Raw genomic sequence first — 8417 nt, forward strand, 5'->3', positions numbered from 1 at the left:
CAATTGGGGCATTTCCGCTTATAACTAATATTGCATCACCTGACACCGTTCGGTAAGCTGATGCAACTCTGAGGGCTGCGGTGCGGTGTACTCTAGTCAATACCTTACCGGTTTTCCTTTTTTAACACATCTTCCCAAATCTCTGCTCAGTATAATAGGACACTGATGGTCGTGGGCATTAGAAGCTTTCTCTTTTCTTGGCTGGGCTTATTTCGCTGCCTGTCCTGCGGCGTGCTGAATTTGTACCCAGAAAGTTATTCTGGGATCCAGTCTGACGGCTAGGTAGTTAACCGCTTTCTGTGTCTTTAGAATATTCGTAGTCGTTGTTTATACTTATTTCGAGAGGTGCTAAAGTAGCCTTTCAATAAGCTTTCCCGCTGTGTCGAGCATGCATAGTGTTCGATATGCTGATGGTAAGTTGGGATCACCTTTTCTCTTACTGATTAGCACCAGCCGTTGTTCTTTCCAAGGTTCAGGGAATATTTCGGCTTTGAGTCAGGCGTTTACTATTTTGTACCCGAGTCCCCAGGGTTTTTGTAAGCGTCCTCGCGTAGCTCCTCCCATTTTCTCTCTTTGCTATCATCGATGGCGTGCTTCAGCTCCTTTTTCGCCACTTGATATTGCTCGGCTTCTCGAGATGCGGCTCCCTTTCGCATGGATCTCGTATACGATCTACGAAGGCGAAGGCATGTGCGTCTGAGTTGGGCGATATTTTCTGTCCACCAGTAAACTCCTGCTTTATGTTTGCTGCAGGAAGCCTTGGGCATCGATTTGTGACATGCTCTTGTTATATTAAGCATTGTGTGCTCGACAACTTTTCTTGCATTTTTGGGGGAGCTGGAGAATAATTTCGAAGTATTTAGTTTCGAGACGTTCCATTTTCGCGCTCCAGTATTTATTCTGTACTGGTGGGCGTTTGTTCCGGTGTCCACCTCAAAAGAGATGTACTAATGATCGTTGCCAGTGTAATCTTCTAGGGCTCTGCATTTCTTTATTAAGCCAGCCATACGTTCTGTTGATAGGGTGATGTCTGGTGTGGTTGGTGTTTTTTATGCTGTCGCTAGGCAACAATAACATATAATAACACAGCAATTTGCACATAATTACAGAGTAAGATCGAAAGCAAAATAGAATTAAAAACAAATTACACGAAAACATTGTATGTCAGTTGGACAAAATGAGAGAAAAATAATAAAAAACTTAACACATGGGCTGAAAATTTCAACATTTTCAGTTAGTACTTCAACAGACAGCTGTTAAAATTTCACAACATGATATTCATTATTTTGCGAGTTATTGTGTTCGTGTTTTAATTTTACACTGCTTATTGATATTAAAAAATACCATTCAAGTGAAAAAATAGCTTGAAAAGTGTTATGGGGATTTCATACCATCAGAAACCACAATAAAACGTTAGTTTCCTGACTTCAAACGTGGCCGTAGAGACACTAATGATGCAGTGGGCGTCCAAATGAGGCTGTAACACCAGAAAACATAAAAAAAAATCTACAAAATCATTCTGAATGATCAGAAAGCTAAGTTGCTTGATTTAGTTGAGATCAAAAGGCTTTCAAAAGAACGTGTTGGCTTTTTATTGCATGAGCGTTTGTCCATGAGAAAGCTCTGTTCTGCGTTTGCTGACTGTTGACCAAAAACAGCAACACTGGTTGGCCATGTTTAAACGTAACAAACCGGAATTTCTGCGCCGATACGTTACAATAGATGAAACCTGGATCCTTCGGATACTTCGGAAGCGATACTCATCTGAGTGGACAGCAGATGGTGAACCTCGTCCAATGCGCCCAAAACACAACAATCAGCTGGAAAGATTATGGCCTCGGTATTTTCGGATATGAAAGCGGTAATATTCATCGACTAGCTTGAGAAGGGAAAACTATCAATAGTGATTAATATAAAGCGTTTTTAGAACGAATGAAGTTCCAAAATTGTAAAAAAGCGACCGCATATGGCAAAGAAAAAAATTTCTTTCATCAAGACAACGCACCGTCAATCAAAACAATGACAACAATGCATGAATTGCATTTTTAATTACTGCTGCATCCACCTTATTCTCCCGATTTGGGTCTCAGCGACTATTGAAGAGGTTATCACTGAAACTGAGACCTATTTTGAGGCAAAAGAAAAATCGTTCTATAAAAGAGGTATTAAAATGATAGAGCAGCGCTATAATGAATGTTTTTTCTCTTTATGGAGATTATATTGATGAATAAAGCCAATTTTGAACAAAAAAACGGGTTTTCTTTGTTAGGCCATGTGTTAACTTAACTAAACTTCGGTTGCGCCTAAGCTAGAAAATCCTTCATAAATAAAAAATGTTTTCATAAAAGAAGTTGATTTTGATAAGTCGGTTTGTATAGCAGCTATATGCTATAATCCGATTTAAAAAAAAAATTATTGAGATATTGTAGCAACGTTTTAGGTAATAATCCATTCCAAAATTTTTGAAGATAGCTTGTCTGCTAAAAAAGACAGCTGTTGTAAATATTAAATTTATTTAAAATATACAAAAAATACATACATACTTACAAGTGGGCGAAGTGATTTACAGTACAGTGATGTGCACTAATAAAAGCACAAAACGAGGTTGCTCGAATTAAAAAACAAAATTTTATTTACAGTTTTTTAGAGCCGATAAAAAAAAACACAAACACCGTTTAAAGTACCGCATAAAAAAAAACGGGCCGTTCAAAGTTCTGGTATTAATAAAAACCGTTTGTTTTTTGCCTTTACTCCGCTGCTGCCATCACTGTGTTGTTTCCATCACGTTGGTGCTACTGCCATCCCGCCGCTGATGCTATCACGCCGCGGCTGCCATCACTTCGCTGCGGCCATCAATTCGCTGCTGCCATTACTCCGCTGCAGTCGTGGGAATGAGTTGCTGTAAAATTTTTAATACGGCCAGTTTTCCGATCGGTTTTTCGCAAATTTTTTTCTCGAACAAAATTTTTTCGCTTTCAATTTTTACAATTGTGCTATTGCTCATTTTGCTTTTCGTGTAATTGGGAATTGATATTTTTTTTTCGTTTTCGTCAATCGATTCCTAATATTTCCAAATTTATTTCTGTTGCCAAAGTTTTTCAATTTATCGTGAATTTTAATTCAAAAAGCAAAAATGAGCAAGCCAAAGCCAACTTATTTCCAAGTAAAGGACGGTGGCGAAAAGTAGAATTTTGCGCATTAAAACGGGCCTTCTGGAAAAACCATGTCGTTAGATCCCACTGAATTGGAATGTCGGCTCGACATATTAAGTTCACACAGTAAAAAGTTAATGAAATGCCAATCTAAAATTGAAGACATTGATAAAGACGACATGGCCCGAGGGGAGTTAGAGGACATAATTGTTGAAACAAAATTAATAATTAAAACTATTTTAGCCAAAACGAGAACGTCCATTCATCATTTCGCCGAAGTTCCAGGGAGAATATTCAGAATTTAAAAATTTCATGAGTTTGCTTGAGAGTTTGGCTCATAATGATCCAAATATCCCAGATATCGAAAAAGCACAGTTTGGAAACATTAAAGCGTTTCAAATGTCGGATGAAAATTATCCAAAGGCATTGGCAAGTCTCAGAAAGGTTTACGAAAATAAATAATTGATATTTTTCATTACAATTTCGAAACTTTTTGAGCTGCCAACTATCCCAAAGCTATCCGCACCTTCACTGCGATCGCTGATCGATAAAGTGTCTGCTGTTTATGATTCATTGCCAACGCTTGGCGATGAGAAACAAATAATAAACGCCAATATTATACACATAGTCATGACAAAGGTTGATTCTGCCACCCGATCCAAGTGGGAAGAACAACTTGACTACGACGAGTTACCACTTTGGAAGGACTGTGAAGCCACCTTGAATAGAATATTTCAGCAGTTATCAGCAGAAGGAGCGCAACCCGCAACAAGCACGAATCCCATGAAGCAGCAACACATAGACAGGATGAAGTCAGCCTTAGTTGCTGCAAATACTAAGCAGCCAACGTGCAAACAGTGTAAGTCGAAGGAGCACCACTTAACTTCCTGCCTCACTTTTAAGGCGCTTCCGGTACAACAGCGGTTCGAGTTTGTGAAATCGGTGCCCTTATGCATAAATTGTTTGCGTAAGGGACATACTGTATCTAAGTGCAGAGCAGATCGATGTCGTGTATGTAATCGGTCCCATCACACGTTGTTGCACCAGTATCCGGTTTCCTTCCACACTGCACCTCATCCGCAACCATCCACCACACATGCTACGCATACAGCGAGTATGCCGAATCGGGTAATGTTTTCGACAGCAGCTATTCACGTGAGGACCAGACGACAACACAAAACATTAAGCGTAATAGGATTTGGAAATTCCAACACGAAAGTGGTGACAAAATTAAGCGCGTTTGTTAAGTCACGGGTAAATAATTATGAATTTTCGGCGGAATTCCACATCTAGACCATAACATCAATGTTAATGGCTGGAAAATTCCGCACAATATTGAATTGGCGGATCCAGAATTCAATACATCAAAAAATATTGATATTTATTGGGTGCAGAAACCCTTTTCGATTTGTTAGCGGTTGGCTAAATAAAAAGTAGTGCTAATCAACCAACGCTATAGAAAACCCTTTTAGGGTGGATTGTGTCTGGCAAATATGTCCGCAATCTAAGTCCTACTCCTTCTGTAACTAGCACAATATGCCAAGCTGAAGAAGACTTAACGTCAATTAATTCGGTAGTCTAAAAATTTTGGGCTCTAAAAGAATTACCTTCAGAAACAAATGCTTACGTACGCTTTAACGGCAGACAGTACTAAAATGTACCGCCAAATAATTATGCATAAAGAAAACAGAAATTGCCAGCTTATTTTGTGGAGAGAGCATCCCTTGGAGCAAATTCAGATTTTTCGACTTAACACCGTCACTTGCGGCACTGCGCGTGCACCATTTCTCGGAACACGGTGTTTACAAATGCTCAGCTGATTAAAAAAGACTTTTATATTGATGAATTATTAACAGGATCTGTAAACTTTGAGTCTCTAGATCTTATAAGAAGTGGGGTAATTAAATATTAAACTCGGCTGGATTCACTTTAAGGAAGTGGTTTTCGAACCCCCTTAAATTTTTCGACAGTGACTGCACTGAAAAGTCATTAAGCTTCAATGACAAAAACTCAACTAAAACACTAGGAGTCCATTGATTGCTGAAAGAGGATTTGTTTTGATTTGTTTTAGATGCCAATTTTAATGATCTGCGAGCCAATAAACGAAACTTATTGAGGATCTCTGCTCACCTTTAAGATTCTCTTCGAAATTCTTATTGCAACAGCTTTGGATCGATAAACTAGATTTGGATGAGTCGATTTCATTCCGCCTTGATACTAGCCGGCAAAATTTTAAAACCAACTTACTGCAGCTCTTATCTATTAGCATCCCTCGGTATGTAAACCTAGAGTCGAGTGCTATTTGTCAAATACATGGCTTCTCTGACGCTTCAATAAGAACGTACGGATGCTGTATATACATACGAAGCCAACCTGTTAGTGGCGTCAAATGTATGCTGCTTAAGACAAAGATAAGACAAAGTCTCTTTCGCGACTCGAGCTCTCGGTAGCACATCTTCTTGCTAAATTATGGTCAAGAATAGCGCCTATGTTGAGTCGACAATTCGAGAAAACTCAATTTTGGCTAGACTCTGAAATCGTGTGACATTGGATAAAAAAAATAGAGTGTCCGAAATTCAAGAACTGATTTACAATGTATATTGCCCACATGTGCCAACAAAACAAAGTCCTGCAGATCAAGTGTCTCGGGGTTGCAACGTGGACGAATTGAATAATTCAATATGGTTTGGCGGTCTACAGTTCCTCCTAGAAGACCAAATTGTGGGCAAGTAACACTCAATTCCAGCTCTCTCCAGAAGACGAAGCATTAGAGAAGAAGAAAAATACTTTCACACTAGCTGCAATTATGAAAGAATATACAATAATAATCTCGAGCGCAAGCTTCAGACCTGATGGGACTCGCCGCCGAAGAAGAATTCAACTTCGGCGTTAAACATACCAGGGTGATTATGAGAGGCGGCGGTGAAGTCCGCCAATCATCTGGTGGTTCGCGCACTTGGCAACGCTCTAATTACAGCGGAAAATGTTCTCAACTCTACCTGCCGAAGTGGAGGCCATTTTGAATTCGCATCCCATAGCAGCATTGAGCCAGGATCCCAACGACGGAGAAGCACTAACTCCAGCATACCTCCTAATCAGTTGTTCTCTGCGAGCACTGCCACCAGCACAAGTGCCAATGGACCCACTTCGTTGCTGTGAGAGATGGCAACTTGTTTGCTGTCTCAAGCAACAGTTTTGGCAGCAGGAGCGTAACAAATGGCTGTACCCGAAACGCAACATTCAGCCCGGCGTTCTCGTCCTCGTTCCCGAAGACAACGTACCACCGCACTAGTCGGTATTAGGACGAGTCGTCGTAACCGCAGAAAGGCAAGACGGCAAGGTACGAGTGGCAGACGTGGCAACCAAGGCGGGCATAATTAAGCGCCCTATACATAAACTCGTCTTACTGCCAATCGAACTTGAAGGATCATGATCGTGTCAAGGTGGCCGGTGTTGCATCGAGCGACACCATAAATGCTAAAATTAAAATAAATGTTAAATTTATTTAAAATACAATAAATTTTCATATTAGAGATTTGAACTGGAATTATAAAGTTTATAGTTAATAATTCTAGTTAAAATACTCACCTTAATCTTTTACCATAATTTGATTTTTTACCATAATTTAACGAAATTAATTATATTTACCACTTTTTATAAATACATACTTACGTTACAATTTTTTTCGCCATTAGCCTAAGATTTAGGCTAAGTGAAATATGAACTGAAATTAAGAATTCAATTGTATAAAAACCGCAATCGCGATCGCACGTCTCTTTTTTGATCGATCGCATAATTTTACATACAAATAATTTTTGGCACAGGCAATGTTAAATTTTTCTAAAATACAATAAATTTTAATACTAGAGATTTGAACTGAAATTATAAAGTTTATAGTTTATATAAAATACTTACCTTAATAATTCTAGTTAAAATACTCACCTTAATCTTTTACCATAATTTGATCTTTTACCATAATTTAACGAAATTAATTATATTTACCACTTTTTATGAATACATACTTACGTTACAATTTTTTTCGAAGTGAAATATGAACTGAAATTAAGAATTCAGTTGTATAAAAACCGCAATCGCGATCGCACGTCTCTTTTTTGATCGATCGCATAATTTTACATACAAATAATTATTGGCACAGGCAATTGGTAATTTCATAGTACAGTCCCACAACCCAAATTGATTTCTTTTCCTCAAAAACGATTAAGATTTTTCAACGGCCATGGATAGAACACTCAGCTCGTCACGCTAAGAATTTATGTATACATATATATATTTTTTATAAGGTCTCCAGCGTTTCCTTCTGGGTGTCACAAACTTCGTGGCAAACTTAATATACCCTATTCAGGGTATACAGATTTCAAGAAAGTATTTAAAAAACCAGATACCTATTGTCTACGCTTCCGAATTTTTACAAGTTTTTCAAGTGATAATTAAAATATAAACAACTTGGTAAATGTTGATAGCCTGACTTGATTGTTTTTTGAAAGAAAATTTGAATAATCAATAAATTATTTGGCTATATTATGCTCCCGAAAGCATGCATAATAGCATAAATATTGCATGCACGTTTTTATTATAAAAGCAATAGCTATTATTTACACGGTTTCAACTGTAGCTGTTATCTGTCATTCCCACTAGCACATTTTTAGTATTGGTGTGAAAAATAAAATTGAAATTGAGTTGATAAAAGCATTTATATGAGAAAAAAAGGAGAGAGAGAGTAGGCAAAACAGCTGCATTTCAATAATTAACGATAGTAATGTCCCAAAATTAACGCAAGATTGGAACTAGGTAGAAAACACAGTTTTTATTCTTCCGATTGTAATTTTTTTATAGAATCATATAATATCGAGTGATCGATGATATGATTTCTAAGAGTCGTTTCGGCCATTTTTAATATGTCATGCTCTGTAATTTTGTTTCATTGTATTCAGTATGTTTACAATTTCATCAGGGAAAGATATACGCTAAGAAAACGTTTAGAAATTATTCGATTTGATTATCAAAATAACTGTTCTCTAATTGCAACTTTTCGTACGCTTTCACCTTCTTCGATAAGGCACAATTTCATCAGAGTGGTGCGGTAAATAAACAAAAGTGTCGATTCTGGTGCGAAGAAAATCCACAAATTATTCGTGAATAATCATTACATTCACCTAAGAATTTAAACGAAAAGAAATTATTTGACCATGTGTTAAATTTTTCAGTACAGATCGACATTAAAACTCAAGTGACAGCCTTATAAAG

General features: G+C 37.7%; 1 long non-coding RNA gene across 2 annotated transcripts; it reads right to left on the minus strand.

Moving 5' to 3' along the window:
* Positions 1 to 2187: 2187 nt before the first annotated feature.
* LOC138856273 (uncharacterized) lies at positions 2188 to 3413 on the minus strand. Of its 2 annotated transcripts, none has more exons than XR_011395433.1 (2): positions 2540 to 3413; positions 2188 to 2477 (listed from the first exon to the last, which is right to left on the minus strand). It is a non-coding gene; the product is annotated as an uncharacterized lncRNA (long non-coding RNA). The 2 variants fall into 2 exon arrangements; XR_011395432.1 differs by having other exon boundaries at positions 2188 to 2480.
* Between the last annotated feature and the right edge of the window lie 5004 nt (positions 3414 to 8417).

This window comes from Bactrocera oleae, chromosome 3 (assembly GCF_042242935.1).
Source record: "Bactrocera oleae isolate idBacOlea1 chromosome 3, idBacOlea1, whole genome shotgun sequence".
NCBI classification, from domain to species: Eukaryota; Metazoa; Arthropoda; class Insecta; order Diptera; family Tephritidae; genus Bactrocera; species Bactrocera oleae.